Here is a 22362-nt window from a genome sequence, read left to right as displayed (position 1 = left end):
TGCAAAAATAATAATAAAAACAATCTACTTCTTATGTCTGAAGGAAAACTGCTCAAAATGGTGAGGTGTAAGCCTAAACCCCCAAATAAAAACTATCTTCAAGAAGACTAGTTTGATAATACACCTGTTGAACAATATCTAGCATTTCATAAATGTTAATTTATTAACTAGAAGAAACACTGGGCAGCCTGCCATCGTTCAAGTTATGTCTTCCACAGCAAATGTGTATTAACAGATGATTAAACATCCTGTACAGATTCATAAACAAGGAGTTCATAAGTTCATGTGAGTGTTTTGGTTTGCTTTAAAAACTAGAAATTTAAAGCCAGTGTTGGATGAATTTCCTCCTTAAAATTTTACATTAGGAATTGAATGGCTGATTCTCTGTGCAGTCTGTTTTATTTAAGGAACTGTTAAGGTGCATGCATGCGTGCGATGCATTTTAGCAATCTAAATACATCAGAAGGAATACTTCACATCTTATTTATGAGGGTCAGCTGACAAGTTCTGCTTAAAATACCATTATTTCAATAATGAGCAAAATATCAAAGTGAAACTGGTATGAAAATAATCCTTTACTTATTGACTATTGTTAATTCAATTTCAATTCAATTTTATTTATATAGCACCAAATCACAACAAATAGTTGCCCAAAGGCGCTTTATATTGTAAGGCAAGGCCATACAATAATTACGTAAAAACCCCAAATGTCAAAACGACCCCCTGTGAGCAAGCACTTGGCGACAGTGGGAAGGAAAAACTCCCTTTTAACAGGAAGAAACCTCCAGCAGAACCAGGCTCAGGGAGGGGCAGTCTTCTGCTGGGACTGGTTGGGGCTGAGGGAGAGAACCAGGAAAAAGACATGCTGTGGAGGGGAGCAGAGATCAATCACTAATGATTAAATGCAGAGTGGTGCATACAGAGCAAAAAGAGAAAGAAACACTCAGTGCATCATGGGAACCCCCCAGCAGTCTAAGTCTATAGCAGCATAACTAAGGGATGGTTCAGGGTCACCTGATCCAGCCCTAACTATAAGCTTTAGCAAAAAGGAAAGTTTTAAGCCTAATCTTAAAAGTAGAGAGGGTGTCTGTCTCCCTGATCCGAATTGGGAGCTGGTTCCACAGGAGAGGAGCCTGAAAGCTGAAGGCTCTGCCTCCCATTCTACTCTTACAAACCCTAGGAACTACAAGTAAGCCTGCAGTCTGAGAGCGAAGCGCTCTATTGGGGTGATATGGTACTATGAGGTCCCTAAGATAAGATGGGACCTGATTATTCAAAACCTTATAAGTAAGAAGAAGAATTTTACACCGAAGAGTTTTCATCTGCAATTTCAGGCATGCTCAGAATCACCTTCGGCATAACGGATGTGTGTGTGTGGGGGGGGCAACAACGTACAAAGAGGTGCTGTTGAAATAAGGCACCAGTACTGAATTCCTCACGGTGGAGGGTTGTGCACCAGTCGACATTACTGATGAATTTGTTGTTGTTTATGGTGATGCTTGTGTATATATATATCTACAATCAAGAGGTGGGCGAAGCCATGGCAAGTATGAATGATCTGGCCCTCAGCAGACACCCTATAGCAACCACATGCATAGCCTCAAGTGCGGATGGACGAGCTGATTTGTGCCAATCGCTGTGTCAAGCAGAAAGATGTCTGCAACAAATAGTTGGGATTTCAAAAGAGCAGGTCCATCACATTGTCTGAATTACTCGCCAACAGCAAAGTGCGTGTGCATGATGGGTCCCACTGATGCGGACTCTTGAAAAAGCAAATTTGTCAAGAACTTCTGTTTCGACATGAAGGTGATGCTTTCCTCTGCCAGATTGTCATGTGCCCCCCAACTTTTTCCTTTTTACCAAACTGAAGAACACCTGAATGGACACGGTTGCACTCATGATGCAGCGGTGCATCAGTGGTGTTGAAGACACGTGATTTATTCAGACTGGATGCAAAAACATGTCCCACGTTGGTGTAGGCTTATGGAAAGGAAAGGTGACCTTGTAGAAACATAATGACGCTGCCTGATGGAGAACATTTCAAGCTTTAAACAGATATGAGAGTCATGTAAGTGTCTTGCTTGTTATAGCCCAGTCAAACTATGATCTTATATGGGTAAAGATAATCAGAAAATGCTGTTTTACATGTTTGCTCTTATAGTCTTAATCAAGCTAATATTGCTGTCAAACGTGAGGCATATATGCATCCAGTGGATATTTCCACTTTGGAACATTACATTTCTGTTACCATAAAGTCACTATTTTTATGTGCTTTTGGCAAAAATGGAATCTTTCAATCAGTTTGTATGAGTTTCTGTCATTTAAAATATCTCTCTATAATTGATCCAAATTCTCTTTAAAAGCTGCTGAAGCGCCATCAGCATATATAGAGTTTGTCTGCGTTTAGTTGCATTTTTCATTGGGTAAACTTCCAGACTAACTTGACTGGTGCAGGCAATTGAGTTTAATGCTGGATTTAATTTATCATCTTTTTGGAAAACATGTCCTCTCCCAAACTGCAAGTTTTATTTGCCAAATGCTTTGCCTAGCATGCGTGGGTATTGTTTTTGATCATGTGTGTTTGTGAAAGAGAGAACAATGTGACTGTTTTTCTTCTGTTTGGACTAAACTTGGTGGAATTAGGATCAGCCAAGGAGAAAGTGCTTTGATTTTGAAGCAAATCTGTTAAGTCACATTCACTTGCCAAGGTCCAATTGTGGGGTATTTTATAGAACTAGTCAAAGATACAGCTGTGGTTACTGTTAAACACCCCCTGTGAGGTTGGGTACCACATTTATTGTGGTCACATGACCTTTGACCATGGGTGACCCTTAAAGGGCAATCCCGATGTCATAACTATTGAATAGTTTGCAGTAACGTGGTAGGGTTGTGTGTTGGTCAAGCATAAAATGCTTCACTTTTGGAAGGAATTGAAGTGTCAAATCCACACACAACCATAAAGGATGGTATCGTTGAATCACAAAGAACTGTATATTCATCAAATAATGTGCTCACACTCTTCAGTATGCCTTCTATTTTTTTTAAATAAATGATTAATCAAGTAAGTATTGAACATCATAATATAGAGCAATAATTATAGTTGGAGCCTACTTTTTTTGTACCATGTCTAACTTTACTATATAATTCCTGCATCCAGAAAGTATTCACAGCACTTCACTTTTTGCACATTTTATGATATAGCCTTATTCCAAAATGGATGAAATTAATTTTTTCCTCTTTCTTCATACAATACCCAATAATGACAACGTGAAATTTTTGCAGATTTATTAAGAATGCAAAAACTAAGAAGTTGCATGTACATAAGTATTCACAGCCTTTGCCATGAAGGTCAAAATTGAGCCCAAGCACATCCTGTTTCCACAGTTTAATTGGAGTCCCCCTGGGGTAAATTTAGTTGATTAGACATGATTGGGAAAGACACACATCTGTGTACATATAAGGTCCCACAGTTGACAGTGCATGTCAGAGCACAAACTAAGCATGAAGTCAAAGGAATTGTCTGTAGGCCTCTGAGACAGGATTGTCTTGAGGCACAAATCTGGGGAAGGGTACAGAAACATTTCTGCTGCTTTGAAGGTCCTAATGAGCACAGTGGCCTCCATCATCTGTGAATTGAAGAACGGCAGATCCACTAAGACTCTTCCTAGAGCTGGCCGCCTGTCTAAACTGAGAAATTGGGGGAGAAGGACCTTAGTCAGGGAGGTGACCAAGAACCTGATGGTCAATCTGTTAGAGCTCTAGCATTCTGCTGTGGAGAGAGGAGAAACTTCCAGAAGTACAACCATCTCTGCAGCAATCCACCAATCAGGCCTATATGGTAGAGTGACCAGACGGAAGCCACTCCTTAGTAAAGGGCACATGGCAGCCTGCCTGGAGTTTGCCAAAAGGCACCTGAAGGACTCTCAGACCATGAGGAACAAAATCCTCTGGCCTGATGAGACAAAGATTGAACTCTTTGGCGTGAATGAATGAGTGGGAATCACTAAGGTCTGACTCTGAACACAAATGCAGCTAGAATCCATTTAGCTCAGGGATCATGATGTCGAACCTCTTCTCTACGTTCCTTTTCTCACAGTGTCCTCTCCACTGTGGCAAAGCTCAATGCAGCTGCAATGGTGAGAACACCAAACAACCTTTCTGTCTCGTGCCTGCTCACCAAGAAAATCCACCAGGTGCACACTGACATCTATGGACACGCACACTGGCTCGAGCCAGGTTGAGTTTGGACGTGTGTGTGTGTGTGTGTGTATGGGTGGGAAACATGTCCGAACACCATCCAGCTAGTAAGCAATCTGAATTAAATCCAGTTAAAGCCAGAATGCCAACCCCAGTCAGAACAGGGTCACAGATATACTTCTGATGGTGTCCAGGAAGTCATTGACAGCCTGGATTTTAGTCTTGATCCAGGAGAGTTACAAACCCAGACAGTTGGATTCCTCAATCAGGTTCTTAGATGTTGCAGCCGATGGATCCACTGGTTACACAAAGCTTATAGGTTCGTCCAAGATGTCAAGGCCAGTAAACCTGGTCATCTAAGCTGCTGGTTTCCACGATCAGCTGGTTGTGGGTTAATGTAAAGCGGGGGTGGGGGAAATCACCTATGTAGTTATTTTGAGCACACAGTAGATATTTTTAAGTCACATGGTGGCTGAGCTCATAGTCTGTCTTTAATATAAATTTTTATTTACTTAAATAGAACAATCATGAGTACAGGACAGTTAGTTTTCATATAAATAGTGGTGTAAAAATTTTACTTTATCCTTTTTATAATCACCTATGTAGTTATTTTGAGCACACAGTAGATATTTTTAAGTCACATGGTGGCTGAGCTCATAGTCTGTCTTTAATATAAATTTTTATTTACTTAAATAGAACAATCATGAGTACAGGACAGTTAGTTTTCATATAAATAGTGGTGTAAAAATTTTACTTTATCCTTTTTATTAATGTACTATTTATTATCAGGGTTGACTCTCCTGCAGACATGAAGTGTATGTCACACATAGTGTGTGTGTGTGTGTTGCCTGTCTGAGTGGCAGCCTGTGACTCAGTGTTGAATGGGTCCTGGAGTCACATGGCTCCTTGTCAGCAGGCTGGAGGAGGAAACATAATCCTGAGAAGGAAGGCTGCAGTTATCAGCTGCTGCGTGTTTGTCTGAGAGAGCACACACGATCAGCCCAGGCTCTGCATCTTTGTCATTTCATCTCCCTCTGTCTCTGTGTTTGCTTTTGTCTTGCACCCTGACCAGCCCGGCGTCTTTCTTCACGGCAGAGTTCAGATGTCTGGGGTGGCTTCTCTGCAGTAAGCACACAAAGGTACAGCGGTGCACTCCTGCACCTCTGCTTCTGAACCTGTTGCCATGTTTTGAACTTTATGTCTTGAGGTTTGTTTTGTTTTTTCCAGGGCTGCAAAGCTCATCAGTTATCTGGTGATTATTTTACATTTTGAATAATCCATTTGTCCTACAAAATGTGACAAAAATGCCCATTTTCTTCTGTAAACTGGTCTATCAAACCGCAGATATTAAATTAATGGTGGCATAAACTGGAAAAAAAAAAAATGCAGCAAATCCTCACATCTGCAAAGCTATGGGTGTCGGGTAGTTTTGCTTAATATGTTACTAGCCAACATTTATTTGTTCAGAAATGCTTATCTGATCAAATCTACTCAACCATAACGGCATTCCTCCCACTTGTGTCATAGTATCCACTTGTCTTACACAGCTGACGCAGACTTGAGCCCCTGTAATCTGTATCCATAGCAATAGTACATTTTTTTTAATTAATCCCCACAGGTTAATGATTAAAACTTCTCATGCAATAATCCTTAGCATTGATCCTTAATCTGAAATTTTTATTGCCACAGCTGTGAAGCAATATCTGTTCTTTGTTTACTTTTTATTATCTCCATCCTTCTGTTTAATATGTCTATATTTGCTATAATAAAGTGGTGATGGCAGTGTTGAGTTTTATGAATTTATACCAGTGTGGAATTTTGCACCATGTCATTATTTTGGATAAAATTCAAGGTCAACAATTATCTCACTGTTCCATGAGGTAATGTCACAGCAACTCATCAGTTTACATTTTCATGCAAAAAAGATGGTTGGATTGTTCAGAGATGCTTTGTCTGCTGAACTGACCATCCTGTATTGTAATCTAAACTGCTCCCTGTCTTTGTCCCTGTTTTTGTATTTTTTGTTTTTTTATAAGTGCAGGCTTGTTTACTGGTTGAGGTTTTTGACCTTATGATCAAGCTTCTATTTCTGAATGGGCATTCTCATTGGCATTTTATTCAACTCTTCTTTAATTATGGCTCTCTGATGGTGCTGTACCTTGCGTGTGTGGTCTGCACCCGACAGTAGGATGAAACCAGGTTCGTGCCATGAGTTTGAGTCATTCTTTGATTCCATCTGGCTTGCACTTTCCTATAAATATAATTACTGGGTGATTTATGATTTTGATGTGAAACAGACCTTTTATCTATCTTTAATCCCAAAGGTTGCTCAGAGTACATAAAAAAAAAAAAAAAAAAACTTAAGAAATGATATTGGCATTTTTGGCATGTGGTTCCTCAAACAAACTGAGGAACTCTGAGTCGTAGTGGTTGAGCTTTGGGCTTCAGACCAGAGGGTCCTCTGTTCAAAATTCAGCCAGACCAGAAAACCACAAAGGGACCTTGGGCAAGGTCCTTAATCCCCTAGTTGCTCCTGGTGTATAGTGAGCGTCTTGCATGACAGCACCCTGACATCAGTGTGCTTGTGTGAATGGGTGAATGTGAGGCATAATTGTAAAGCGCTTTGAGCTTCTGATGCAGATGAGAAAGCGCTGTATAAATGGAGTCCATTTACTGTTGAATTGCGCTTGTTAATATTTTGTTATATTGCCTCTGTCTAAAATGGATCTTCACAAATCTTTTGACAGAAATGTTTAAGATAAGTGATAAGATAATCCTTTAGTAGTCCCACGACGGGGAAATTTGTCCATTTTGTAGTTGGAGGCAATTTTGGATCAAACCAAAAGTGCGTATACATGTATGAATAAATTTTATTCAGAGATGTGACCTGTGAATAATTAGACCTGACATAAAATGATGCAATGGCAACTCAAAGATTCAGAGATGGTAAATCTCGGCATCACATAAACAAGGTCTTTATTTTTCCTGCCTGTCACTGTGTCAGTCATGAAGGGTCTCTTGAATTCATCTGGGGTTTTTTTGAGTTATTGACACAGGCCTGAGACCAGAGTTAGTTTACTCTGAGGAACAGGATGAACCCATGAAGATCTGGAGTAGATGGCCTTAAATTCTGAAGTTGCTTTGAGATTGTTAAATACTGCAAGATGAGATTCATAGGACCTCACCTGTGTTAATCATCCCTCTTTTCTTGCGAAGATATTTATGTGCAGTGTATCTTGTAGAGAAGGGGAAAAAAAGGCTCTGCTTTTTTTTTGGGGGGGGGGGGGGGGGGGGGGGGGATATTTGAAGCAAGTAGAATATTGTCAACCAAGCTCAAAATTCTTCTGATTTTTCAACATACCAGAGTTGCCCCCCACCACACACACACACACACCCCAGAGAGGTGCATTTACATTGCGGGACAGATGAGTAGGGCATGAAGTGTGTATCTCAAATCTTATTCCTTTCCTGTGAAATGTGTGTTTGATACAAATGACTGAATCAAGGTGATGTTTACATAATTTTTTTTCCCCTCAAAATTGGTGACATGATTAAATTATTTATTTGCAAATTTATTAAAAATAAAAAACTAAGAAATCACATATACTCACAAGCTTGGTGCACCTATCTTGGACAGTTTTGTCCATTCCTCTTTGCAGCACCTCTCAAGCTCCATCAGGTTGGATGGGGAGCGTCAGTGCACAGCCATTTTCAAGATCAAATTTAGGTCAAGAGCACTCTGGAGCAGGTTTTCATCCAGGATGTTGCTGTACATTGTTTCCCTCAATCCTGACTACTCTCCTAGTTCCTGCTGCTGAAAAATCAATCAATCAATCAATCAATCAATCAATCAATTTTTTTTTATATAGCGCCAAATCACAACAAACAGTTGCCCCAAGGCGCTTTATATTGTAAGGCAAGGCCATACAATAATTATGTAAAACCCCAACGGTCAAAACGACCCCCTGTGAGCAAGCACTTGGCTACAGTGGGAAGGAAAAACTCCCTTTTAACAGGAAGAAACCTCCAGCAGAACCAGGCTCAGGGAGGGGCAGTCTTCTGCTGGGACTGGTTGGGGCTGAGGGAGAGAACCAGGAAAAAGACATGCTGTGGAGGGGAGCAGAGATCGATCACTAATGATTAAATGCAGAGTGGTGCATACAGAGCCAAAAAGAGAAAGAAACAGTGCATCATGGGAACCCCCCAGCAGTCTACGTCTATAGCAGCATAACTAAGGGATGGTTCAGGGTCACCCGATCCAGCCCTAACTATAAGCTTTAGCAAAAAGGAAAGTTTTAAGCCTAATCTTAAAAGTAGAGAGGGTGTCTGTCTCCCTGATCTGAATTGGGAGCTGGTTCCACAGGAGAGGAGCCTGAAAGCTGAAGGCTCTGCCTCCCAATCTACTCTTACAAACCCTAGGAACTACAAGTAAACCTGCAGTCTGAGAGCGAAGCGCTCTATTGGGGTGATATGGTACTACGAGGTCCCTAAGATAAGATGGGACCTGATTATTCAAAACCTTATAAGTAAGAAGAAGAATTTTAAATTCTATTCTAGAATTAACAGGAAGCCAATGAAGAGAGGCCAATATGGGTGAGATATGCTCTCTCCTTCTAGTCCCCGTCAGTACTCTAGCTGCAGCATTTTGAATTAACTGAAGGCTTTTTAGGGAACTTTTAGGACAACCTGATAATAATGAATTACAATAGTCCAGCCTAGAGGAAATAAATGCATGAATTAGTTTTTCAGCATCACTCTGAGACAAGACCTTTCTGATTTTAGAGATATTGCGTAAATGCAAAAAAGCAGTCCTACATATTTGTTTAATATGCGCTTTGAATGACATATCCTGATCAAAAATGACTCCAAGATTTCTCACAGTATTACTAGAGGCCAGGGCAATGCCATCCAGAGTAAGGATCTGGTTAGACACCATGTTTCTAAGATTTGTGGGGCCAAGTACAATAACTTCAGTTTTATCTGAGTTTAAAAGCAGGAAATTAGAGGTCATCCATGTCTTTATGTCTGTAAGACAATCCTGCAGTTTAGCTAATTGGTGTGTGTCCTCTGGCTTCATGGATAGATAAAGCTGGGTATCATCTGCGTAACAATGAAAATTTAAGCAATACCGTCTAATAATACTACCTAAGGGAAGCATGTATAAAGTGAATAAAATTGGTCCTAGCACAGAACCTTGTGGAACTCCATAATTAACCCTAGTCTGTGAAGAAGATTCCCCATGTACATGAACAAATTGTAATCTATTAGACAAATATGATTCAAACCACCGCAGCGCAGTGCCTTTAATACCTATGGCATGCTCTAATCTCTGTAATAAAATTTTATGGTCAACAGTATCAAAAGCAGCACTGAGGTCTAACAGAACAAGCACAGAGATGAGTCCACTGTCCGAGGCCATAAGAAGATCATTTGTAACCTTCACTAATGCTGTTTCTGTACTATGATGAATTCTAAAACCTGACTGAAACTCTTCAAATAGACCATTCCTCTGCAGATGATCAGTTAGCTGTTTTACAACTACCCTTTCAAGAATTTTTGAGAGAAAAGGAAGGTTGGAGATTGGCCTATAATTAGCTAAGATAGCTGGGTCAAGTGATGGCTTTTTAAGTAATGGTTTAATTACTGCCACCTTAAAAGCCTGTGGTACATAGCCAACTAACAAAGATAGATTGATCATATTTAAGATCAAAGCATTAAATAATGGTAGGGCTTCCTTGAGCAGCCTGGTAGGAATGGGGTCTAATAAACTTGTTGATGGTTTGGATGAAGTAACTAATGAAAATAACTCAGACAGAACAATCGGAGAGAATGAGTCTAACCAAATACCGGCATCACTGAAAGCAGCCAAAGATAACGATACGTCTTTGGGATGGTTATGAGTAATTTTTTCTCTAATAGTTAAAATTTTGTTAGCAAAGAAAGTCATGAAGTCATTACTAGTTAAAGTTAATGGAATACTCAGCTCAATAGAGCTCTGACTCTTTGTCAGCCTGGCTACAGTGCTGAAAAGAAACCTGGGGTTGTTCTTATTTTCTTCAATTAGTGATGAGTAGAAAGATGTCCTAGCTTTACGGAGGGCTTTTTTTATAGAGCAACAGACTCTTTTTCCAGGCTAAGTGAAGATCTTCTAAATTAGTGAGACGTCATTTCCTCTCCAACTTACGGGTTATCTGCTTTAAGCTACGAGTTTGTGAGTTATACCACGGAGTCAGGCACTTCTGATTTAAAGCTCTCTTTTTCAGAGGAGCTACAGCATCCAAAGTTGTCTTCAATGAGGATGTAAAACTATTGACGAGATACTCTATCTCACTTACAGAGTTTAGGTAGCTACTCTGCACTGTGTTGGTATATGGCATTAGAGAACATAAAGAAGGAATCATATCCTTAAACCTAGTTACAGCGCTTTCTGAAAGACTTCTAGTGTAATGAAACTTATTCCCCACTGCTGGGTAGTCCATCAGAGTAAATGTAAATGTTATTAAGAAATGATCAGACAGCAGGGAGTTTTCAGGGAATACTGTTAAGTCTTCTATTTCCATACCATAAGTCAGAACAAGATCTAAGATATGATTAAAGTGGTGGGTGGACTCATTTACTTTTTGAGCAAAGCCAATAGAGTCTAATAATAGATTAAATGCAGTGTTGAGGCTGTCATTCTCAGCATCTGTGTGGATGTTAAAATCGCCCACTATAATTATCTTATCTGAGCTAAGCACTAAGTCAGACAAAAGGTCTGAAAATTCACAGAGAAACTCACAGTAACGACCAGGTGGACGATAGATAATAACAAATAAAACTGGTTTTTGGGACTTCCAATTTGGATGGACAAGACTAAGAGTCAAGCTTTCAAATGAATTAAAGCTCTGTCTGGGTTTTTAATTAATTAATAAGATGGAATGGAAGATTGCTGCTAATCCTCCGCCCCGGCCCGTGCTACGAGCATTCTGACAGTTAGTGTGACTCGGGGGTGTTGACTCATTTAAACTAACATATTCATCCTGCTGTAACCAGGTTTCTGTAAGGCAGAATAAATCAATATGTTGATCAATTATTATATCATTTACCAACAGGGACTTAGAAGAGAGAGACCTAATGTTTAATAGACCACATTTAACTGTTTTAGTCTGTGGTGCAGTTGAAGGTGCTATATTATTTTTTCTTTTTGAATTTTTATGCTTAAATAGATTTATGCTGGTTATTGGTGGTCTGGGAGCAGACACCGTCTCTACGGGGATGGGGTAATGAGGGGATGGCAGGGGGAGAGAAGCTGCAGAGAGGAGTGTAAGACTACAACTCTGCTTCCTGGTCCCAACCCTGGATAGTCACGGTTTGGAGGATTTAAGAAAATTGGCCAGATTTCTAGAAATGAGAGCTGCTCCATCCAAAGTGGGATGGATGCCGTCTCTCCTAACAAGACCAGGTTTTCCCCAGAAGCTTTGCCAATTATCTATGAAGCCCACCTCATTTTTTGGACACCACTCAGACAGCCAGCAATTCAGGGAGAACATGCGGCTAAACATGTCACTCCCGGTCCGGTTGGGGAGGGGCCCAGAGAAAACTACAGAGTCCGACATTGTTTTTGCAAAGTTACACACCGATTTAATGTTAATTTTAGTGACCTCCGATTGGCGTAACCGGGTGTCATTACTGCCGACGTGAATTACAATCTTACCAAATTTATGCTTAGCCTTAGCCAGCAGTTTCAAATTTCCTTCAGTGTCGCCTGCTCTGGCCCCCGGAAGACAATTGACTATGGTTGCTGGTGTCGCTAACTTCACATTTCTCAAAACAGAGTCGCCAATAACCAGAGTTTGATCCTCGGCGGGTGTGTTGCAGAGTGGGGAAAACGGTTAGAAATGTGAACGGGTTGGCGGTGTACACGGGGCTTCTGTTTAGAACTACGCTTCCTCCTCACAGTCACCCAGTCGGCCTGCTTTCCCGGCTGCTCGGGATCTGCCAGGGGGGAACTAACGGCGGCTAAGCTACCTTGGTCCGCACCGACTACAGGGGCCTGGCTAGCTGTAGAATTTTCCACGGTGCGGAGCCGAGTCTCCAATTCGCCCAGCCTGGCCTCCAAAGCTACGAATAAGCTACACTTATTACAAGTACCATTACTGCTAAAGGAGGCCGAGGAATAACTAAACATTTCACACCCAGAGCAGAAAAGTGCAGGAGAGACAGGAGAAGCCGCCATGCTAAATCGGCTAAGAGCTAGTAGCTGCGCTAAGCTAGCGGATTCCTAAAAACACGCAAAGTGAATAATGTGTAAATAATTTAGAGGTGATTCAGCAGAAGGAGTGCTTTAGTTAAGGCACGTAAAGATTACACTGGGAAACAAATCGTAATCTAGGTAACTAGATCAATCTAACTGCGCAGATTAAACAGCTAACAGATACAGAAAAACACCACTGTGCTCTGGAACAGGAAGTGATACAATTCCGCAGTGAGAGACAACCACCAGTAGAGGCCAGTAGACCACAAAAACATCCCCACAGCATGATGCTGCCACCACCATGCTTCACTGTGGGGATGGTGCCTGGTTTCTCCCCCAATCGCTCAGTTTAGACGAGCGGCCAGCTCTAGGAAGAGTCCTAGTGGATTCAAACTTCTTCCATTTACAGATAATGGAGGCCACTGTGCTCATTGGGACCTTCAAAGCAGCAGAAATGTTTTTGTACCCTTCCCTGGATTTGTGCCTCAAGACAATCCTGTCTCGGAGGTCTACAGACAATTCTTTTGACTTCATGCTTGGTTTGTGCTCTGACATGCACTGTCAACTGTGGGACCTTATATGTAAACAGGTGTGTGCCTTTCCAAATCATGTCCAGTCAACTGAATTCACTCCATACCATATGGACTCCAATTAAGCTGTAGAAACATCTCAGTGATGATCAGTGGAAACCAGATACACCTAAGTTCAATTTTGAACTTCATGGCAAAGGCTGTGAATACTTATGTACACGTAATTTTTTTTGATAATAAATTTGCAAAAATCTCACTTTTTTCCACATCATTTTGGGGTATTGTGTGTAGAATTTGGGGGGGGGGGGGGATTTAAGGCTGTAACATAAAATCATGAGAAAGGACAGTGCTGTGAATGCATTGTATGTTTCAATGTAGGTTGGTTTAGCTAACAACAATATCTTTAAACTTTTAAAAAAGATGCAAGGATAATTTTACTTTTTGTGATATGGTCGTTTGATGTCGAAGCAGAAAAATTGACAGTCTCGATGTGTTGTCCTTAAGTTGCAGGTGTTTCATCATGTGATCCTGCTCGGTTTTTAGTCTTCTCTCCATTCGCTGTTTTGCAGTTGTGAATCTCAGACTGTGACTGCGCGAGAGGTCTGTTTCAGCCGAGTTCCAGTGTCGCAGACCGAACAGTCTGCCCCTAAAAATCAGCCCGCCTTTTGCATCTGCGCATGCGTCATTTCGGACCACAGCAGCACATCTGAGACAGAGTCTCTTTACCCAAAGCAATCAAATGGATTAATGGGATTATTAACCATCAGATGACAAAGGTAAAACCTCTTAAATCATTTTAAAGTCAGTTTTAAGCAGAAACGAGATGAAATTCCGTGATGCTTTGAAATGTCCGACATCAGCTAGCAGCTCGTTTAACCGCGGCGCTCTGATCGCTTCCACCGTCTTTTATGATGAAATAATGCTGAATTTATGTGGAAATGATTGTTGTACAAAAGCTTGTTGCTGAGATAGATGATGAATGGAGTGCAGTTTGAAGCAGAAACGAGGTGTTAATCCGTGAACCGCGTCATCTGGGGGGACCGATTTTTAGGGGGACCATTCAGTCTGCGACACTAATTTAGGGCACAATGTAAACACACTTTGTGGATATGGACAACAAGACAACATCTGGACACGGCAGAAATTCATCACAGGTGCTACATTTCTTCTCTTGAGAGAACGTGTCATCATATTAGCTCATTGAACTCGCTGAATCGACGCCGTCCACATTGTCATTAGCCATTGTTTGCATGGTTTTGAAACACTGGAACTCTACTGGCGCCATGGTGAATTCTGGGAAGCGCGGGGGATTATGGGAAATGTTACGTTAAAAAGTTAATTCTTCCAGAATAGGTGGACATTTGTTTGCATCTCGTCGCACAAATAGTTGAAGTCTTCTCTCGATAACGCTTTATGCTCATGTGTGTGCAGCCAGTTAGTTTGTTTCAATGCTTAAATTGTTCACATAAGGATAGTTTTTCAAAGCCTCCAAAATGTGCTGAAATTTTTAAAATGAACATAAACCTATACAGGAAAAGTTGAGGTGGAAGGACGCAATTTGACATTGTGTTTTTATGTTAACGTCAAGGAAGCTTTTGTAAGACGCAAAGCCCCAAAGTGGCTTTCAGATGGCATTGCAAACTTCTTCCAGGAGACATATAGTTAAATGTAAATGGACTGCATTTATATAGCGCTTTTCCATCTGCATCAGACGCTCAAAGCGCTCTACAAGTAATGCCTCACATTCACCCTGATGTGAATTTCTGTCTCTTGCAGTGTCAGCATTAAAATAAAATCCTGTTAGTAATTTCAAACCTTACACAAGAAACAACCAGTTCCTCTTTTTTAAATGTGACAGATACAGTCTGAATGGAGACAATATGTAGTAATGAGAAGCTTGTCTTGGTAAATCTGCTTGGTATCAAGAAAATTCTGTTTATTTTATTCTGGTCATTATTGTTATCCTAAACGTGTTATTACAGATGAGCCCTGAGGTGGGTAAGCTGGTTCCCATGGTTCTTTGCTCAGGATCCCAGGGTTCTGTAACTTTATCCCTGGGCAGCCAGCCCCATTTCTTCCACAGTGGTGGGCTCTAGATTTTATGAGAATGTAATCTTCAAACACACCCAAATTAACGGGAGGTCTCTAGTTGGCTTCCTTGTTGGCATTACTGAATGGATTGCAGTGCACTGAACTCATTAAAGTTGTTATTCCAAACACCAATGATCCTGTTATGCAATTCAATATTTGATGCATGGATAATCATTTTGGCAGTCCAGATGGAGAGGGCTGCCAAAACCATGTTTAGTCTGCTTATCGTCTTAACTTCAAGTCAGTAAGTGATGTCTCTGCAAAAACATAATCTATATATTCTGAAGTTGTTGTCCAGTTGGCCCAGAGATTGTGTTCCATTCAATCTCTTGTCCATTGATTTTGGTGCTTATTTCTAATACTGTAGGCCCATTCCGTGTTACGTACGTTACAGTTCGGACACAGATTTTGATGATAAATATGGTTATAATTTTTTATTGCTTGGAGTTTCCATTTTGTTTAAACATTGTTTGTGGTCCTGGGTCAGTACTCTTTCATGGAAACTAAGAAAAATTTCCCTCCATTCATCCACTTTTTGGCTACAGCCTGATTTTCAATGTTACGTGTGTTACATTCAGAGAAAAATGAAATGTTGTCACTTTTTTCGAATCCTCAAAAGTCTGTGAAGTGTGCACCTGAGTGCATTTCTCTTGATTATGATTTGAACACCCAGTATATCAAGTTACCATATCAGGTATTGTTGGGGATTTACGAAACACAGAAATCTTTGGATGGGGGAATTTCTGTGTTACGTACGTTACAAAAAAAGTTATGTGCATTACGCGTCTGAACTGGGTTTGAAAAAATCAATTCTTGGGGCATGTTATGAACATTGAATGATTTATTTTTCTTGAAAATAAATATTTTTCACAAAATACAGTGGTTTAGTAGTCTTTTTTTTTTATAATGGGTTCAGGTAGGAAGCCATTCATAAAAAGGAAACTGCAAGAAGAAAAAAGATGAGTTGTTAGAAGCACTTCCTCACTTCCGAGAACATGTCCGTATTAAGCATTTACAGTTTGCTGCATTTGAAGAAGCCAAGAATGACAAGAGTAGACATGTTCTACAAGTAGACTTTGCAGTGGTGTACAGTTGCGAGTACCAAAATGAAATGCAAAGTGCTCTCTGGTCCAGAAGCAGTGTGAATCTTTTTACTGGTTCCCTCTACAGCAAAGGCCAAAGTTGTCGGTCTTTTCTTATAGTTACCAACTCACAAGACAAGGGCAAAGATTCTGTGTACACTTATATAAACAGGTTGTCAGAGTACATTAAATTTGAGCAGAATGACACATTTACCATATTCACAGATGGTCCAACGTCTGAATTCAAGAATCGGTTCATGGTTAAGCTTGTTGCATTGTTGTCTCAGAAGTATGGGTGCAAGGTTGAGTGGAAGTATTTCGCTACTTCTCATGGTAAAGGTGTAGTTGATATAATTGGAGGTTCTGCTAAATCACTTGTGAGAAGTAAGGTAATGAGCAAAGGTGACCATGCAGAAGTTGTACAGAGTTTAGAAGATTTCTATCGAGTTGCAGTTGGGGCTATGCCAGGGGTTACAGTCATTCATGTGTCAGCAGATGAAATTTCAGAGTTTGTGTCAAAACAAAACCCTTGGCAAGATGTAAAAGATGCCCCAGGTATCAGTAAGGTGCATGTCGTTGTTTGTTGTGATGGGGAAAAGGTTGAATTGTTTAGGACCAATGTAGACACAGAAGCTTCTGGTGTTGTGAATGCTGTGAATGTTATGGTACCAGTAAGAGCGGAGCAAGTAGGCCTAGTGAAAGTGATAGTGACCCTCTAAAACCAGGTGACTGGGCTTTGGTTAGGTATGATGGAAAGAATTTTCCAGGTGAGGTGTTAGCTGTCCATGGCTCTGATGTTGAAGTTAGTGTAATGAAACCTGCCAGAAAAGGAAAGTGGTGTTGGCCTGGACGCCCTGATGTCAGTCACTATGAGCCTGAGAATGTTTTGAGAAAGCTGGACCCACCAGTTCCAGTAGGCATGGTTGGAGCAGGTGGCAAGGAAGATATTTTCTGTGAATTCAATTCTGTTGTGTAAATCAAATGTCAACATGCTCACAAGAAAATGGCAGAGAGAAAAAAGACAAAAGATTTTGCTGCAAAAAATGACCTTTAATTTTTTTGTAACACACGTAACGTTACGTGCGTTACACATCTCTCAGGCAAATTTCCATAGGGAAAATATGAAAATCCCAGTGATTTCTTTGGTTTTTATTGTTTATTGACCCATTCTACCTTTGACTAAGAGAAATGCAAACCAAATATGGTCAGTGTTTGGTTCTACATACAGAAAAGGGTAATTTTTGTTACGTGCATTACATAGGCAACTGACTAAATCCTAATCAGATTTTTTTTTCAAAAAACATCAGTAAATCAGCGCCTTGGGGCAACTGTTTGTTGTGATTTGGCGCTATATAAGAAAAAAGTTGATTGATTGATTGATTGAAATCAGGCATTGAGTGACTGTCATTGATTAATGTATGCCTCTAATCAGTAAAAGACTGTTAGACTCTGTAATTTTTGTTTTAGAAATTATAATAAAATGAGAAAAACATATATCATTGTTTTTGCCTTTTTTCTAATCTTGAAAAGTGGCTTATGTTTGATGTGGCACGGATGGCATAAGTGATGAATCAAACTAAAGTTATAATTTTCTACTGGTTTAGATGTCTAAGTTTCCAAAAAAAAATGTATCCCATGGACAAAATTGAAAATTTTATTTTTCTGACCCAGGACCACTTTGGCTGGAATGGCCCTGTAGCACAAAGTGAACGAGAGTCTACAACTCCCCCTCTAAGGTTTCCGGTCCATTGCATGTTACTTCCTCAGCCAAGGCCAGTATCCATTGACAGCTGGATGGACTGGGACAATGCGGATAGTGTCTTTTTTTTTTTTTTTTTTTTAGGATACAAATGTGTAGCCTGAAGCACACACCTGGAATCAAACCCCAGTCCATCTATTGAGAGTCCAACTCTTACCCCACAGATCTGCTTAGCTCTTGTCAGCGATTGTACTTTAATGATACACTGCTATTTGAAAGGCCTTGTCGTGAACAAGGTCACTCGTGTCAGTGCTCAGGCACGATGGATGCTTATCATTTCTTTGATAGCTGCTCTCAGAGAGCCAAGGTGGCTTTTTGCACAGTGTGATTGTAGTAAGACCAGAAGAGGGTCTCCTTATACGTTTCTGTCCCTGCTTGAGTCAAATGTTAAATTCATTACAAATTGGGGCTGTAGATTGGTTTGTGTATATTTGCAGCAGGTCATGCACCTAAATCAGTCTGATTTCATGTTGCCCTTTGACTCCCCTTTGTTCTTGCGTGGGTGTATTTCTTATTCATTTGCTTTGTAAGTGATAAACTTTCAGATGGCTTATGGGTAAGCTGTGTTGGGACAGGAAGAGGGCTTCTTTTTTTTATTATTTCCAAAGATAGAATTGTGACATTCTTCTGTCCTTCATTGCAGCCTTGCACGGAACCAATTTGTTTCAGTCAAACATTTTTCACAGTGACGCTCCTGTATCACTGTATCCAGACATCTCTGTAATTGTCTCACAAACTGCAGTTTTACCCAAGGCCAAAATATGGCCATCAGGTATTGCGAAGGTTTTCCGTCCGTTCATCTGTCTGTGCTCAGGCATAAGTCCAGTCCTATTATTCCCAGCATCTTCAAATTCACAGAGAACATTCTTGGGACTTGCACCTTGGACAAGTTCAAAGATGGCTAACTATTTTAACAGGTTAAAAAGTCACATTATTTTCCAAACTGTTCAGTTTTGTTTTGGCGTGCCCAGGGTGACCACCAGTCAGAGTGGAGCTGTGCCGTGAGGTCAGTGCCAGGCCTGTCTAAAAGCACTTCATTTATGTGTTTATATATATGTTATAGCTTCCCCGGTGTGTAGAACCAACCGGTTTTTAAAGTCGTTTATACCTTCGGCAATTCGACTTTTAAATGCTCCGTAGGTCTACCATGTTTTTATTTATTCTTGCTATTCATTTTGACTTCTTAAGTCTGTTTTTCTTAGTTTTATTGTTGTTATATATTGTTTTATTTTTTCTTAAACGGACTGCTCAAATGAAATTGTCCCTTGTGGGATTAATAAAGATTGATTGATTGATAGTGACAAAAATACTGAAAATGCTGTTTTTGGAACCTCTGAAGTCATTTAGAAGACATTTCGCCGATGTTAGCATGATGGCATCATAGACTGGTTTAGCTAGCTGCAAAACTCTGTTTCCTTTGTGTGATAATATAACCTCTTTATCATACATTATGTAAAAGCTAGCGAGAAATAAACAGTTCTATAACTGAAAATGCTGCTTTTGGAACCTAATAATAGCTCTAGAGCGAAATCGTGGACGTCAGAGTGCACGCTAACGTTCGCCAACTCAAAGCTAACTTTCTATGGAGTTACATTTGTCTCATTAATGCCTTCAAACACACAGAGGGTGACCTACAAATATTCCTTGATTTGCACAACTTCAGCTCTTCTCAAAAGCTCATGTACACGCACATGCAAGGCCCTCATGCAGGCACCATTAAAACATAAATATTGTTTTGATTGATTAAGGGGTTTTATGGGTTGCTGCGGAGCCATGTCACTTTCGGCGAAGTGGCAATCCGAAGGCGAGAATTCGTGCTTCCGCAACTGGCCGTCGATAAAAACCAACTCGGGCTGCATTGATTGTGTATTGAAATCAGCTGGTTTTGTTTTGTCTCTAACTTGCTTCTAACAGCCAGCTGACAGCTCTCATTGCCTGAAACGATGAGATTTATACACCAAGCTGACCTGAAATGAACCGTTGTACATTAAATTGAGGGCGGCCATTTCTGTACAGTCCGCGACAACTCATTAAACATGTACAAATTGTATGAAAGGCAGTTGGATCTGAATAATTAAACAACTGCAAATTATGAATAATACAATGCTCATACAGCCGAGGGTATTTTAGCCTTGCGTTATATTTTTTGATTTTGAAGTTGCTAACACTTGAAAAAAATGAGGGGGAAAATGGCAAACGTATGAGGGTGATTCTTAGACTACGGGCACTTTTATGTCCCTTGATCATATTTTATGAAAAAAAGAAAAAAGGGGAAATTTCACACTTTTATAGTTATCTTTACAATGAAAGTGTTTTAAGAAATTTGTCCTAGTAGTCTATGATGACTTTTTCACCTTTTTTCAGCATCATTATATGCAAATATTGCCGTTTTGTGCTTGTCCCACACCCAGACTTATGATCTTCAGTGATAAAAATGAATATTAAACAAACATTTTTTTCTAATGTTTTAAAATAGCTCTGAATAAAATATCAGTAAAATAATCAAAACATAATTGGGGTATTCAATGTCATACAACTGTTGTGATTTTTTTTAAACGAAATGTAGTTGTCCCACACTATTGCCGTAATTTCCACCACAACAATAATGTCCCTTTAAAAGGTTTGTATGAAAGATTGTGTGGGTAGTTTCTATGGAGATAAACAGTAACATCAGAGCACATGTATATAGCGCCAAATCACAACAAGGCGCTTTATATTGTAAGGCAATGGTGTGGTGGAAATTACATTTACAAGGCCAATAGTGCCCGTAGTTAAAGAATTACCCATGAGCATTATATAACTGTTTTGGAGCATTTTCCTCCATCTTAGATTATTTTGTTGAAGCGAGTAGCCAGCTGACATCACGCAATTTTTACACTGGTTGGCAGTCACTGTGTCATGTCACTCAGCATTGGCATAAAATTTATGTCTGTTTTGGCGCACCCCACCTCGTGGTATAGCGATCATTGTCTCGTCGTTGCAAAACACCCACTCTGATTGAAAATGTACGACAGGTCGTCACTTTGTCTCTGTAGCTCGTAGCTAATGTGACCGTAAGGTAATTTATAAAATATTAACGTGCACGTAATGAAGGTGGAGGTTACGCAAGGCACATGTCGCCACGTTTATACAGTGCACCACTTTATCTGCCTCTTATCTGACTGTAATAGTTGATGACCTTGAATGGCGGAAGCCCGGTACGGCTTGAAATATAAATAAAGATCAACAGTGTTGAAATGAATCCATGTAGTTTATCATCGTTTACAAAAGGCTGCAGTTGTGTCCATGTAGAAATTGTTGCTTGTGAGCAGTTTATACTTGAGTGTCAGAATTTCTGCTTAATCATAATCACATTATGTTTAGGCTACTTAGACATTTTTAAAGTGGTATCTGGGAATGTAAAGGTACTTAACATTCTTCCAGAAAATACTTTCCTCAACCAAAATGTTGACATGAGGTCTCAAAATGGCAGCCTGAGGGCTGGATGTTCACCTGTGAGGCAGAAGATTTTGGCTTGTGGTTTACCGCATTATTTATTAAAAATCATATTTTTACACCATCACACAGGAGTGTTTTCATTCCTGTGTATCTGTCTTGGTTGGATTGGGAGGAAAGTTGGTGAAATGACTGAAAGTAATAAGCGAAGTGCACATCTCGGGCCGTGCGGTGTATTATGGGTACGCTAAATTATTCGGTTACCAATCTACATTCAAAGATGGTGGAAAGCAGCGAGGTGTGCTATGATTTGGACCATTTCAACCGCTGGAAAGTTGGCTAATTAAAGCATTTTTGTAAGATCAGCAGATTACCCGTTACAAACAGGCCTGCGTATGGCAGTAGACAAATGAAAGAAGAACTGGCTGCCCTTGCGTATGCTGCATCGGTACAGAAACTACCATTGGTGCTGACAAAGGAAGAAGAGAAAGCTGCTGTCAAAAATGACTACCAGTCCTTGTTGATAGTTGGACACATACACATTTCTGACCCCTTGAAGGCAACTGATGGATGGTTAGATGAAGTCCAGGGTCTGAAACTGTGGCCACCTTGCATGTTAGCCGATATTGCAGAATATTTGCTAAGCAGGGATGAGAAATCGCTACTCCACCGATTTCATAATGACAACATGGAAGGTGTGTCTCACATATAACCTCTCATATCATATTCTACTTGATAGGCTGGAAAATCACTTTGGGATTACTGGGATTGCCCTTGCATGGTTGACGCCATACTTGACCAGTCATTCTCACTGTGTTTTGTACAGTAACACTACCTCTAACCTTAGTGACATGAAATTTGGGGTTCCATAGGGGTCAGTCTTAGGCCCCCTGCTTTTCTTCCTTTATATAGCTATATTGTTCAGCTTTTGGAAACTTTGTATACATTCGGTACATTAGGTAAGCATGTAATATTTGCCTGGATACCTAGTCATACAGGCATTAAGGGAAATGAAAAAGCTGACAAGTTGGCAAA

At 40.2% G+C, this 22362-nt stretch overlaps 1 protein-coding gene across 1 annotated transcript in view; it reads left to right on the top strand.

Annotated features, from left to right (window-relative positions):
- slc4a2b (solute carrier family 4 member 2b) overlaps positions 1 to 22362 on the top strand; it is a 133788-nt gene that overhangs the window by 45917 nt on the left and 65509 nt on the right. The window contains exon 2 of the mRNA XM_034167135.1: positions 5270 to 5336. The gene's annotated coding sequence lies outside the window, so the exon portion shown is untranslated. The remainder of the gene's footprint in view (positions 1 to 5269; positions 5337 to 22362) is intronic.

This window comes from Thalassophryne amazonica, chromosome 1 (genome assembly GCF_902500255.1).
Source record: "Thalassophryne amazonica chromosome 1, fThaAma1.1, whole genome shotgun sequence".
NCBI lineage: Eukaryota > Metazoa > Chordata > Actinopteri > Batrachoidiformes > Batrachoididae > Thalassophryne > Thalassophryne amazonica.
The sequence above is the reverse complement of the archived record's forward strand: the minus strand, read 5'-3'. Positions and strand labels throughout refer to the sequence as shown.